General features: G+C 30.9%; 2 pseudogenes; one reads left to right on the top strand and one right to left on the bottom strand.

Annotated features, from left to right (window-relative positions):
- Window positions 1-3,439: 3,439 nt before the first annotated feature.
- Window positions 3,440-4,065, bottom strand: LOC146906325 (uncharacterized; annotated as a pseudogene).
- Window positions 4,066-4,089: 24 nt separating this feature from the next.
- Window positions 4,090-5,097, top strand: LOC146906324 (SUPPRESSOR OF GAMMA RESPONSE 1-like; annotated as a pseudogene).
- Window positions 5,098-15,402: the final 10,305 nt, after the last annotated feature.

The raw sequence follows: 15,402 nt of genomic DNA, 5'->3' as shown, positions 1-15,402 counted from the left end.
CCGTGAGTTAACTCACGTTGACATATAATCAACGTGAGTTAACTCATGTTGAAATTTACACTATCATGAGTTAACTCACGCAGCGTGAGTTAACTCACGCAAATTTAACATTAGCACGACTTAACTTGCACATGGGTATTTTAGTCTTTTCAGTTGGAAGTGGGCAATTTCTATTGGGTAATGAGCAGAATTCAAAAATGAATTATATTAATAGTCTAAACTCGCACAAGATGTGCTAAGAATAAAATGAAATAAAATAAGATCGAAAGTCCAGCTTGCATGACAAGGAAACTTAAACGAAGGCTAAACCAATACAAACCTTAAAAAAAAACTAAACACACGAAATTAAACTAATAAACTCTACAAAAACAACTGTGTTTTTCCACCATTGGCACGACCCATACTTAAAGTTTTTAATCTTCATCTTGAACCACCACCAATATAAAGTTTTGACATGATCAATCATTTGATGCAAAGAATCCACCATAAGACTGAACAAATGATTGTTATGTTCTTTCAAGATGCTCCAAATATGTCAATCAAATTACACAAATCATATTTCTAGATACCTTATCAACCAAAATAAGTTCACAAAATTATTGAGCATGATGAAAGACATAATGGAATAATGCAGTTGAAATACCAAATCAATTTAAATAATAGCTTGTTTGTTTTTGCGGCAAATTGGCAACAAACATGCATTTAAAGTATAAGCTATTAATTGTGCCTTTACAATTTTTACATTTAAAGTGCATTGAGAAGTTGAAATGAGCCTCCAAAAGTTAATCCAAACACCCACTAACCTTCCTAAAAAATTCGCAATCAAAGGGTAGTTGTTGCAAATTTTTTAACCCCCCACATCCGGACACACACAACAATAAATCTTGATTCAAAACTCCACATGTAAACAAGTTATCCTTTTTGGACAACTTGTTGTTCGAAAGTTGTCCAGTAAAGATAGGAACCTTCAACGAAACCATCTACATTGCGTGTCAAGTTTTGATGATAACAAGAGTATAAAAGAACAATTAGATATTTTAATATATGTTCAAGTGTGCAGAACCATAAAATTAAATTCATATTATTAAAACAAGTTTTGTTTCTAAAAGAACAAGAGTATGAACACATATAAGAGCATCTGAAGCACGTGAGAAGTTGAAGACTTGAAACAAGCTCTGAAGAAAAGTCAACATTTTAAATCAGAAAAGGAATTCTACTTAGAAGCATCTAAAGATCTGAAGGGATTGAAGACTTTGAAGACATGTATATTCTGAAAGACACGTCAGCATCATAAGACTCTGACGAGTTTTATCGTGTTATGAAGGAATGACACTATTAGACTCTGAATAGAACAATTTGTCGCCTTCTGACCGCACACAGATACAAGCAAAGAAATTCTAGGACAAAGGAAATGAAACATATCATTCTAAAAGAAGCAAAGGAATTTCAAATGACTACTCCATGGTATGCTTGTTTACGATGGTTTGTTCAGGGCTAGGATCAAGACATTTCCGTGGTATTTGGTAGGAATTCATGGTGGAACGGTGCAGAAAAGCAAGGTCAGTGATGGTTGTCTGATTGCTTTAGGTTTAAGCAAGGTGACGATAAACAATGATAAAAGCACTTATATTTTTGCCAGATTTTCCCTACCATCTCTCTAACATCTTTGACCACAAATAGGGTATACGGAATTATTAAATATTGTAGTCGAATTCTTTATAACAATTCTTAAACCTGGTTCAACCGCCAACAAGGTATCAAGTTAGTACACCACATTTTACTATTGAACAACATGAAATTTAAATAGCCATTTATGGTCATGTGACCCTAATTCAATCACAATGTGTAGAACAAGGATTTGAAAACGACGACGACCACGAGCTCTACCTATTCCAATCCACCGGTGGCAGACCAAAGTAAAAGAAATATACATATCTGAACAAATCTGGAAGAATAATAAGAGATCAAGGCAGCACACCAGCAAGACAACGACAACACAAAGATAGACGTTGACAAAGGTAGATTTAACTAGAAGCAACATCAAAAGTTAAAAAAAAAAATTATTCAAAACTTAGTTGTGTCTTAATCGTTGTTTGTATGGTGTAAAGATTTACACAGTAAAATATTTTATCAACCTAAAAGAATGAAGTAAAGCTTAAAAAGATTTTAAAATACTATTTAACTTCATTTTTGTCTTTTCTTATTTATATTTCATTATATTGTTGGGTTTCATATCATTACTCTTTTTACTTGAGTTTCTATCTTGTTTTTTACGACACGAAATTTCTTCATCTATGTAATATTCTCTCTATATAAGAGAAATGTTGATAGTAAATAATAAATTTTTCTTGCATGTAAATAAATATTGGAGAAATAAAGTATTTTATGAAATATTTTAAATTGGAGTATTATAATATTACTCAACAATAATTGTAATAAAAATTTATTCATAAAAAGATATGACATATAATATAATGAAAATATTAAATGTTGTACTTGTTGAAATTCTACTATGTTAAATATTATATGTCTTTTGTAGTTTTAACAAACATCAAAAATTATGATAGTTTCTTTTGAATTTGTAACATATTTTTAAGAGTTACCATTTTATGTTACATTTTGTATTTTTTATTTTTAATTTAATATTAGTATAATAATTCTGATAGAAGTTATTAATTGAAAAGAGTAATATTATAAAAGCACTCTTTGAAATGTTATACTTTTTGGCGAATAATTTCTATTTCAATTGTTCACAAATAATAATAAAATATTAACAAAATACATAAACTAATTAAGTAAAACAAAAGTACAACATTATAATTATTATTGTTAATATTAAATAGAAAACAAAACTAATATTTAAACTAGTATTTTTAACAAATATAACATTTCAAGTTTTCGTTGCATCAAATGTTATTATTTTTAATGAATTTTTATTTTATTTTAATTATTCAATTAAATACTATTATAAAATAAAAGAAATCAAAATATAATATCATATAAAATATGCCATTCATTTTCGACAATCCAATATTTGAGAAGCTGGGCGAGCTTTCATCAATCAAGATGAACATAGTGATTACATATTTGGTTGCTCAAGGTATCAAATCGCTACTTTATAAAAGTTTTAACAGTTCAACTACCCCTTTGATTTTATAATTTCTATTTATATAAAAAAAAAATGCAGTTGCAAATGGCATTACTTTTCATCTCAAGTGAAAAGAGTTTCAGTTGATTGTATTGTTACCACCCCAAAGAATAAAGTTATCATATGAATTGAAGTCCAGTTGACTTAATCTAATATTAGAAGGTTGTGGGTCAAGCTATGCATTTGAAGTATCAAAATCAAGATTTTGGCACTCTTCGATATCATTTTTCTTTGTAGTGCCAAGGATAGGATTTTGGCATTCTTGGATATATTTCTTCTATTTATCTAGTCCTAGACGAGCTTATAAGGATTGACTAGGTTGTTTCGGTTGTTTGATTTTCCTCTTCCCTTTTGGGAGACTGGATTTGAATTAAATTTTGCCAACAAAGAGAATATTTCCATAAGTTGATTATGCAACAATTTAATGTTACTGACCCCTTCATTGAATTGAGTTTCTACCATGGACAAGTCAATTTTTGCAAGTTCTTCATAGTCATCCTAACTATTAAGTATCCATTCTAACTGAGGAAGATTTGGTAGAATTTGAGGAATATGATCAGATTCTTGTTCTTAGTCTACATCTTAACATTGTTTGTCATTAAAAGGAGGTTCAACAATCACCTATTTCAGAATGATAAGACCTAATTTTATGATAGTTGCTTTCGTGGTTTTAGGAACATCCTGATCATCTTTTTCAACCAATTTAGCTTGCTGCTGCTGGTAAAATACTTTGGTATAACTTACTCCCCTTCCCTTTCATCCTCTTTTGTTCCAAGATGATATTGATGCATAACCCATTTAGTTTCCTCATCTTTTCCTCCATTGTCTAGATTCATATAAAGAACCTTAATTTTCTGATAGCCTTGATGAAACTCGAACAAGATGATAATTTTAGTTCTCTCAATCTTGTGCCAACATACATCTTAAACGAGCTTCATTAAGGCTATAAGAAGATTATGGTTCTTTATATGACTTCAGACAATGGAGGAAAAGCTAAGAAAACTAAATGGGTCATGCATCAATACCATCTTGGAAAAAAAGGGGATGAAAGGGAAGGGGAGTATGTTACATCCAAAGCATTTTACCAACAGCAGCAAGCTAAATTGGGTGAAAAAGATGACTAAGATGTTCCTAACACTATGAAAACAACAATTGTAAAAGTAGGTCATGTCACTCCAAGTTTAGGGACTCCTGAACCTCCTCAAAAATGAGAAGAAATGTTCAGATGTAGACCAATAACAAGATTCGCATCATATTGCGCAGATTCTTCCAAATCTTCCTCGGTTAGAATGGCTACTTGATAGTTAGGATGACTGTGAAAAGCTTGCAATAATTGCTCTGTCAACAATAGAAGCCCAATTCAATGAAGGGATCGATAACATTGACATGTCACATAATCTATTAGATTCACAACAACTTATAAAAACATTTCCCTTGTTGGAAAAATTATTTAAAAGCCAGTCTCCCAAATGAGGCAAGAAAAAAGTAAAAAACAAAAACAACCTAGTATATGTGCATAAGCTCATCTAGGACCATAGCAATTTAAGAAATATATCCAAGTGTGACAAGATCTCGTTCTTGACACTACAAAGCATAATGATATCCAAAAGTGCCAAAATCTTGACCTTAACGCTTAAAATCATGACGAATTTGAAGAGTTTCAAAATCTTCACCTTGACACTACAAATGTAGAGCTTGACTCACAATCTTCTGATATTCGATGAATTCAATTGGACTTCATTTCACGAGATGACGTTATTGCTTGAGGTGGCAACAAGACAATCATTTAATATTCTCTTCACCTAAGATAAGAAGTAATTCCTTTTGTAACTACATTATTTGATAAATAGCGATTTTGAGACCAGAGGGATAATTAAGTTGTTGAAACTTTTGTGACGTGGTGATTTGATACTTTGATCAACCAAATCGGTAATCAATAATGTCTTTTTATATGATGAAGGTTTGTCTAGGTTCTTAAATATTGGAATCTGGAAAATGATTATCATATTTTTTACAATTTAATATTTTAAAATTTTTATTTTATAGTAATATTTAATAAAATAATAAAATAAAATAACAATTCACTAAAAGATAAAACATTTGATGCAATGAAAACATTACATGTTAGATTTGCTAAAAATACTAGTTGAAATGATAGTTTTGTTGAGATTGACGGCATATAACGGGGTTTTAGCAGGGTACCAATCTAGTTGAGATGTTGTTGCTTTTCCCCCGGATGTTTGTCATTTCTCCTGGTTTAGAAAAAAAATGGTATAAAAAAGTGTGCAATTTCACCAATTATCTCTAAATATGATGGTTAAAATTTAGTAGTTACATTCTTACAAAAAAAATCAAATAAGTCATATAACTATCCAATTGCAAAAGCTAAATCTTATCTTAAAATACCTAAAATAAATTGAGTATGTTGCACTTTCTGGGAAACAATAATAAGAGCTACCTCTTTAAGTAATAGAATCAAGGTCATCTATGTTGATTTCTGCAAATATAATTAAAAGAGTAACTACAACAACGACAATAATAATCATATGATAATAACATCAACAACAATAATAATAACAATAATTTTTTTAAGAAAATAAATTGCATACACTATGGTATGAAACACGAAGAAAAAAAAATCAAAAAAAATGATATTATTTTATAACCTGATTGTTCTTTTATCTCTGTTTCTTCATTTTTTGTTCATATGCCTCTTTGTTTCTCTCTCTCCTTTTTTTTTCTTTCTTTCTTTTGCTCCATCTCTTTGTATTTCACAAGTCTCTTCATATTCTTATTTTTTGCCTCTTAGATTGTTTGTTTCCTTTACTCTATAAACTATATTTTATGATATAATTTGTATACATCTCTCCCTATTATATAGTGATAAATATTTTTAAATAATATATTTTTATTTATAATTAATAATGAATTATATTTTTATATTATATTTTCAACTTTCCTTATGTTTTAAGAATAGTTAATTAATAAATTTTAAAATATAAATTATTGAAAAGTACATTAAATAATACACTTTTTTAGAAAAAATATATTAAATATTTGACTTGCATTTGATTTTAAAAATAAATTAGGTTTTTTTATATTATAAGAAAAATTTAATAGGATAAAATTTTCTTTTAAAGGAGTAACATTTGACTTAATTAAGATATTAGGTGTTAAAATAATTAAATATATTACATTAGATATTTTTTCTTAATAAGCAAGGAGAAAGGACAGACATCAAGAGGCTGACATCATCGACATCCCAACTAGGTTGGCACTCCGAGAAACCTCCATCCTATGCCGTCAAGCTCTAATAATTTTATTAAAAAAAAGGAAAATTAATAGAGATTTACCCTTGAGGATAGGAATTCATATTTATTTAAGCACTATTTTTTTTACCACTATTATAGTAAAAACATTTATATAGTCAACAAATGAAAAATAATTTTATGTATATCTTTAAAGATATATATGATAAAAAAAACAACTATTGTTATGAATTGGTCAAAAACCAACTATTATTAATAATATTTACAACAAAAAAAAACTATTATTATGTGTTGGCCAAAAAACAACTATTATTATGAATTGGTCAAAAAACAATATTATTAATAAAAAGCAACTATTATTATGAATTGGTCAAAAAACAATATTATTATTAATATTTACAAAAAAACAACTATTATTATGAATTGGTGAAAAGTAATTTTGAATATTCTAGCAATTATTATGAATTTGTCAAAAAACAGCCATTATTAATAACATCTAAAAAAAACTATCTAAAGCATAAATTAATTAGTTTTACTCATTTTATTATTTTTCATATTATGAAAAAGTAATTTTTATATTTCAAATGGTTAATGATTAAGACAAAAAAAAAATGATTTAAAATGAATAACTTTCTTCCCTTATATCTTAAATAAACTTTCATTAAAACATTCAAATTATGATAGTTTTGAATAGTTTTATTTTCAAAATATAATTTTTATTTTTTAATTGTTGTTTGAACATTTAAGTATAAAACCATTAAAAAATTAAAGAGGTGTCATCTTATAACCTCAAGGGATAAAGATTGAATCCCACTTCTGATAGTTGTAATATGGACATTAGTACAAAAATAGAACCATTTAAAAGTGTATTTTTTTTAGATAAGTATAACATTTAATGCAATAAAAATATTAAAATTTTAAAAAATGATAAAGTAAATAACCAAAATTAATAATAAAACCTTAAATATCATCTTTTCTAACTATTTTAAATATGTTCTAGAGAATACCCATACTAACTTTTTATTTCGGACTTTTTTTTTTATAAGCCAGGAGATAGGACAGACATTAAGAGGCGACAACGACATCCCAACTAGGTTGGCACCCCGCGAAACCTCCATCTTATACCGCCAATCTCAAAATATTATTAAAAAAAGGGGAAAATAATTACAAGAGGGGGGACAAAACCAAAACCCTCTGAAATCGACAAAAAAACAAAGAAATAAATAAAAACAGCAAGCAGACTAATAAAGTAGGGGAATCTGCAGTGAGGACGATCACACCAATCACGTAAAAAATCAGGGGGGGGGAGCCTTTGACGGTACCATAATAATATCCTTGACTTGACGGTTATGGGGAGAAACCGAGAAAGAGTCAACGAAGTTGTAATCTGAGGCCAAACATTTACTCGTCGATTAATTACATACCCAAATTCATCATCAAATAAGGAGCACGAAAATTGACATTAAAATTCACAAAAGTCATAATTCACAAATAATCACTTTTACCCATAATTGAAAATAGGGTTAATAGTGTTTTACCCCCCTGTAATATAGGACATTTCTGGTTTCCCCTCTGTAAAATTTTCTTTTTGGATTCCGTCCTTGTAATTTGATGATTTTTGGTTTTGGACCTTCATGAATTTTGACTGTACAAAATCGATGATATGGCAGCGGGTGTAACAGCCCGATTTTTCGATTAAATTATGTTATTATTTATTTAATTTATTTATGTGTGTTATATGTGCTCATATGTGATTATTTGCCTCTGTGTATATTTTTGGTTGGGAATTGTGGAATTCGGTGTTAGAAGGGTATTTTAGTCATTTTGGACTTAGGGGTATTTTGGTCATTTTATGAGTAGGGGTAATTTTGTAATTTGTTGAGGATTATTTTTAGTGCTGAGTGAGATTAGTGTTCTTTTACTAATGGACTTAGGGGTATTTTGGTCATTTTATGAGTAGGGGTAATTTTGTAATTTGTTGAGGATTATTTTTAGTGCTGAGTGAGATTAGTGTTCTTTTACTAAGTTACTAGAGAGAGTGTAGTAATTATTTTATTATCGGTAGTTGACCGTTAGTATTACATTTTTACCTTTAAGTGAGAAGTAACATTGTGGGTTAGAATAGAAATGGGTTAGGCCCATTAAGGTATTGTGAGTTGAGCCCAATTAAGTAAAGCCTATTTAAACACTAGTGTTGGTAGTGGAATAGGGTTTTACCAACATTTGCACATTTGAGAAGAGATAGAGATAGAGAGAAGATAAGGGTTTGAAGAGGAGGTCTAGAGGAGGCTAGAGGGAGCTAGAGATTCAAACTTTGGGAGCTAAAGTGAAGCCTTAGTGTTGATTTTGTAGAATTAAGGTAAGGGGGTTAGACTTTAATCATAATCTAGTAGTTTAATTTTCTACCCTAATCCTTTGCATAATTGTGGTTAAGTGGTTAATTTGATTTTAGAGGTAGAAATTCATGCTTAATTTTGATGACATGATTATGTACATGAGTTGAATGATAATTGTGTTGTCGTTGTTGAATTTGTATGAAATGGGTATATATGAACATGATGGGATTTTGGTATGAAATTGATGATGAATAATGTTGTGGTTGTTAGATTGATGATGAATTCATGTTCAAATGTTGTTGTTGTTGTTTTAACATGTGTTGTTGATGGATTGATGCATTGGGTATCTTGAATTGGTAAATTGTGATGAGATATGTTGATGTTGTTGGTTTATACCATGAATATTCCATTTTGGGAAGTTGTTGTTTGAATTGGTGAAGTTTATGCTAAGTTGTTCATGTGAAGGACCAAAATGAACTTTTGAAATATGAGGTTGTTGACTGTGTTTTTGATATTGTTGGATGAATTGGACTTGGTAGAATTTTTGTTTTCATGTTGTGGCTGTGTTAGTCGAGTCGTTTGGGAGAAAACGGGTTTTTCGTGTGAAATATCGACGTTTAAGCGTTTTTGCAAATAAGTGTTTATGTGAGGTTTTGGAAAATGATTTGGGGTGGTTGAAACTTGAATTTTTTTTCTATAGATTAAGATAGAGCTAAGGGTCAAGAGCGCGTAGGCGAAAACGACATTGAAAACGGGTTAACGGTTTGAATTTTACGCGCGAAATGGTGAAAAATGCACTTTTTGAAAAGCTGAGTCTGGACCTGATACTGTCAAAATCGTGCCGCGATTTTTGCAGCCGTGCCGCGATTTTTGATGGCAGAATGTTCAGTGATCCTGGACATAAAAACGTGCCGCGATTTCTAAAATCGTGACACGATTTTTATGAACCAGATCTTTCATATTTCGCTATTTTTCACCCATTTCTGCTTTAAATTGGCCTTTGGTGTAAACATGAAAGTTTTAGATAATCTTGTTATCTTTCCAATGGCTTTGGTTTGACTTGAAAATGATTCTTGGATTTTAAGTTATGAGGAAAACACTCTAAGGATGTCTTAGAGAAATTTTACGAAAACTCCGCATAACCACTTTTAAGTCGACCCAAACCTTATGGATTGTTTCCTACTTTCAAACTTGGGTTCTATAAGTTCAATTATGGTTTTCAAACTGTGATGTGTTGGGTCTAACTTGTTTTGCTTAGAAAATGAAAAATTTCTTGAAAAGTGTTCGGTGAGACGAACTTTGTGATTTTCATGAATTCGTCGTGTTTGGCCGGTGGAACGCCAAGTTATCCTCTACTTCACCCACATGTGGCCTAGAGGCATACTTAGTTGAGGCATTGAATCTCGTTTACTTGGTTTTGATTCAAAAGCTTCAATTATTTTAAAATGGTGAAAATTAGAGACGAACTTTGATGAAAATGGTTTTAAGAGCCAATTGCCTTATAAATTCTTTATGGATAGTTTGAAATAATTGTAAGAAGATGTATGGATGATTGCTAAGTGATGAATATGATGTTGTTATCATATGTTGTATTGAATTGAGTTGTTGAACTTTATGATAAAGTTAAATGTGGATATAGCCGTTGTTTATAGTCGTTGTTTATAGCCGTTGGATATAGCTGTTGAATTGTTGTGAACATATGCATAGTGGATTGAGTCATATGTTCATGCATCATATGTCGTGTCGGATGTTATATCCATATTGCCGTTGATTATAGCCGTTGATAATGATGTTCTGTTGGCATCATAAGGTGACGACCTTGGAGGAGTTTGGTACCACATGCATGTATGTGTCGAGTCTAGGTGCATGTCATGTTAACATGAGTCTTGCTTATTGCCGTTGTATGAAGTATGTTGGTGATGATTGTATGTTGAATACATATATGTGCGATATTTGTAATTGTGATTGTGATTGAATATATGGAGGTTAACTGCTTATGTTAATTATTGGGAATTGAATTGATTTATATCATGCCTAGTTGTTTATGTTGATTATGATTAATGTAATGCTAAACTCCAGTGGTTTTGACCGCCTACCCGTCTGTATGGATGGGTAGACGCTGTGCAGGAGTAGTCCGCTTGCGGTGAGTGCTTGGATAGCTGGAGTTAGCCTCCGCTATCATTTTGGAGTTATAGTCTAGGGCTCTGATTAGGTCGAGTCAATGTCTTTTGGTTATGTTGGACTTATTTTATTTATTTGAGGTGTACTGTTTTGCTGAGGATGGAGAATTTTCTTATGATAATGTATTGACCATGGTATATGTATGGATTTGATATGGAGATGTATGATTTTATGTCCGCTGCGATTGTTGGGATTTATATCTATGCATGCAAGTTGTTGTTTAGTTTGAGACGTAGCGTCTAATTCTTGAATATTTGCTATATTCGCATGTTTTATTGCTTTAATAGAATTAGGACGTTACAGGGGGTAAACCGAAATTTTCTCAAATTAACAGGGAGGTAAACCGAAATTTGCTCAAATTGCAGGGGATAAACCGAAATTTCCTCAAATTATAGGGGGCAAAATTTTTCATGAAGGTCTAAAACCAAAAAATCTTCAAATTACAAGGACGGAATCCAAAAAAAAAATATTTTACAGGGGGGAAAACCGGAAATGACCTATATTACAGGGGGTAAAACACTATTAACCCTTGAAAATATGATGTTTTAGCTTAATTGTGAGAATGTCTAACCACCCTTAACTCAAGCTTCAAAGAAACCAAGCTATGACTTCAATTGAGCTCCTCTTGTGGTTTGTTGGTGAATTTGGTGTAAATTAGGTGATTAATCATGAAACGATGTTTTGACGAATTTAGCTTTATAATTATGTTGGTGAAGTTGTTAATGAGGAGTATTGAGTATGAAATTCTGTTTTGGTTGTGAGTTTTGGGTGTGAAATTGAATTTGGGGAAAAACGAGTTTTTAAGTTAAAAGTCATTCTTAAGTGGTTATGTGAAATAAGTTGTTTTAAGCTGAGTTTAATTGAAATGTTTTTGAGTAATAATAAGGTTAAGTAGTAGAGTTTAAATGGTTTAAGTGATTGGGATTATATTGGCACGATCGAGATCGAAAAAGGTTTTGAAAACGGAGTGCGCGCGCCAAAGGACGAAATTTTCAGAAGTCCTGTACTGAGGGACTGGCACGGTCATGTGCCCCTGTGGCACAGGCCGTGCCAGTCCTTCGCACTTAGGGAGCATGACCGTGCGGCCTACCCTATGGGCATGATGTCCGATTTTTCGTCTTTTTCTGTGTTTTAAGCATACCATTGGGTCCCAAACACCTAAACTTAGTTAATTGATGTATAATTGAGTACCTAGGCTTGATTTATCTTGGCTTAGATTAAAATTGCGGAAATAGTCGAACTTTGGCATTTTTTTTAAGAAGTGGATGAACTTTGGAAATTAATGAATCATGCTAAGATAACTTAGGAATGATTATGTACCATTGATGTGATGATGGATGATGCTTGTCTGGCTATGATATATATTCTTGGAAGTGGATTAATTTAGTGTGAATGATTAATTGTCAAAAATGCTATTGTTGTTAAATGAAAGAATGTTGTTTCTTGCGGTGGTAAATGCTTGTTGATGATGATTTTGGTGAAGATGATTTATTGATGATGATAATTAATGATGGTGAGTACATATGTATATGTATATAATGGTGATGAATACATGTATACAAAATGGTGAAATTGGTGATGGTGATGTCTTGTATGAGCATATGCGTTTGATGAGTCATATGTTTATGCATCATGAGTTGTCAGTTATTTAGTATCTAAAGTGGTGAAATAGAATGTCTTAGCATCCGAAGTGGTGAATAGGATATTTAGTATCCGAAGTGGTAGGATCAATCAGTAAAATAACTCCGTCATCCAAAAATGGTATCACATGCATATAGAATGTTGTTTAGAGCATTGCATGCATATGAATTTATGTGAAATGCTTCATTACTTGATTTGGTGAATGATGAGATGTATGTGGATTATATGTATTATGTGAATTATATGCATTACGTGAATTGTGTGCCTTATGTGAATATAAGTGGAGATGAGTATATGGTTATAGTTTCGAATTGATGATATTTATAAAATTTGATGATTATGATGAAGTGAGGATGGTGTGAGTAAACTTTTGGTGTTTTGTTTGATTATGATTCATTCTTGTATACTTGATGATGATAGTTTTAAGAATAAATGCATATGTGGTAATTGAAATCTTAATGCCGCGTCATTTTTCGGAGATCAAGGCTATTTAATTAGTGTTTGACTCACTAAATTATTTCACGACTGAACATTTTAATTTTTTAAGGAAAAGGGGAAAAAAAAGTTCAAACTACCCCATTTTGAATAGATTTAGGGTTCGGGGGTTGGTTATATTTAGGGAAGGTATTAGCACCCTAAATATTCGTAGTACTCTACGAGAACCTCTTGATTTTGTACCAAAAAAAAAAAAGAACCTCTTGATTTTATTTAACTTTTTGTGCTATAAACTTGCTTGCTTTTAAAAATTGAATTTAAAGTGATAAAAAAGAAAAAGGAAAAAAAAGGAGACCTATTTATCTACATTTTTATTGATTTGGAAGGACGAGTGTCCTCTGCTTACGTACCCGTGAGGGATCAAAACCTCGTAGTTCGGGGTAGAAATTGACGTTTGATTTGTTTTGTGTTTTTTATTAGTTTTGAAAAGGTTTTAAAGTAAAAGGCCAAGTGGCAAATGAGAATCGGTTTGTATTTTTTATATTGAAAGAGAATAGACTCAAAGTATGATTAAAATTGATTTGATATTTGATTAAGAAAGAAAATAAAAAGAACGATCACTTGATTGAAAATCAAGGTTTATTATGAAAATATTTTTGTGATTTTTAATTATTTGAATGTTTTTGTTGTTTTTGAATATTAAATAAAAATTAAACTAACGGAGCAATAAAAATAAAAGTGCGTGGATTTTTGTAGTGACGTTGAGTCACCACAAAATCCCTAATCTAATTTTTTTGTATTTTTTTTGATATATATAAAGCGGTAAAGAAATAAAAGACACACACACACGCGCGCGCACACACACACACACACACACACACACCCACACACACACTTTTCTCATTTATATTTACATTGGACCTAAATACATTCTAATTGCTGGAAAATAAATGACAATAATTAAAATGCTAAATAGAAATAAAATAAAATGCTAAAAAGAAATAAAATGCAAGAAAATAAAAGAAAGGAACAACCGAAGGGACAAAAATTACCGAAGGGACAAAATTCCGAAGGGACTTATTCCGAAGGGACAGAAAAAAGAGAGAGAAGAAAAGAATAGCTTGCCAACACAAGCTAAATGAGGGAGAAGAGAGAAAAGTTCTTTGACAACTCAAGAGAACTTTTGGTGTGTGAAATTGTGAAGGATGAGAGCTCTATTTATAGGTTCTAAGGTTGATGAAAAATGGAAAATTGGTTTAATGCACTTTGATGGGGATTTGAATGAGATTGATGGTTTTGGAATGTGATTTGAATGATTTTTCAAATGGGAGAGTTGACATGTAAAAATGGCATGATTGGTGGCACACTTGAAAAAGAAAAAAATTGGACCTTTACACTATATTTTTTGACAATTTTTGGACTTATTAAAAAAAGTTAATAAAAACCTAAAGAAGTAATTAAATGAAAAAAAATAAAAATAAAATGGTAAAATGGAAAATAAAAAAAAATAAAAATCAAGACTGAATAAAAATGAACGATAAAAATAAAACTAAAAACTTAAAAAAAGACTAATAAATAAAAAAAGTGAGAAGATGTATTGATGATGAAACGCGTTCCTGATGAAAAATGGGAAAGAACTTTCTGACTTTGTGATTGAGGCTGTGATAGTGCCATGATTGGAATAGAATTTTCTTTGGACCCCAGAGACAATTATTTCGGACTCATTAAAATGGTTAAAAAAAAACTAAAAGAAATAATTAGACTAAAAAAAATAAAAAAGGTAAATTATAAAAATAAAGACTAAATAAAAATAAAGTATTAAAAGATGGAAACTAAAAAAAAAAAGAGACTAATAAATAATAATAAAAATTAAAAAAAAAGTGAGAGGAGGTCTGAAAAAAAACAAGGAATATTCCTAGTCAAAAGATATGTGTCACTGGGACCTTAGGTCAAAAATTGGGGTATGACAGATGCTCCTATTTAAGTTTCTTCGTCCGGAGATTTGAAGATGGGATCTTTGATTTGACGGACTGAAGAGACTTAAATATAAAAGTACACCAATTTTGGACCTAAGATACAGTGAAATGCTCATGATGCAAATATGAATGTAGGACGGCAAAAATGACTCGACTGGGACTGGAAAACAACAACGGGATACCCAAGTTCGTTAAAGAAAGGGATCTGACACTGCTGGGGAATGTAGTTTTACTGGGGAAAGATTGTCTACTACCGTATTGGTCCGTTTGGGACGAAAGCTTAATGAAGACAAAACTTTTAGCGACATCACTAGAACAGCTAACGCTGGGGATGACACCTCTGAAATTGAAATTGAAATTGATTAGCGACATCACTGGAACAGCTAACGCCAGGTATGACACTTTTGAAATTGAAA

This window comes from Medicago sativa, chromosome 7 (assembly GCF_051527215.1).
Source record: "Medicago sativa cultivar Bolivia chromosome 7, Bolivia_mono, whole genome shotgun sequence".
NCBI classification, from domain to species: Eukaryota; Viridiplantae; Streptophyta; class Magnoliopsida; order Fabales; family Fabaceae; genus Medicago; species Medicago sativa.
This window is presented reverse-complemented; position numbering and strand designations above follow the sequence as displayed.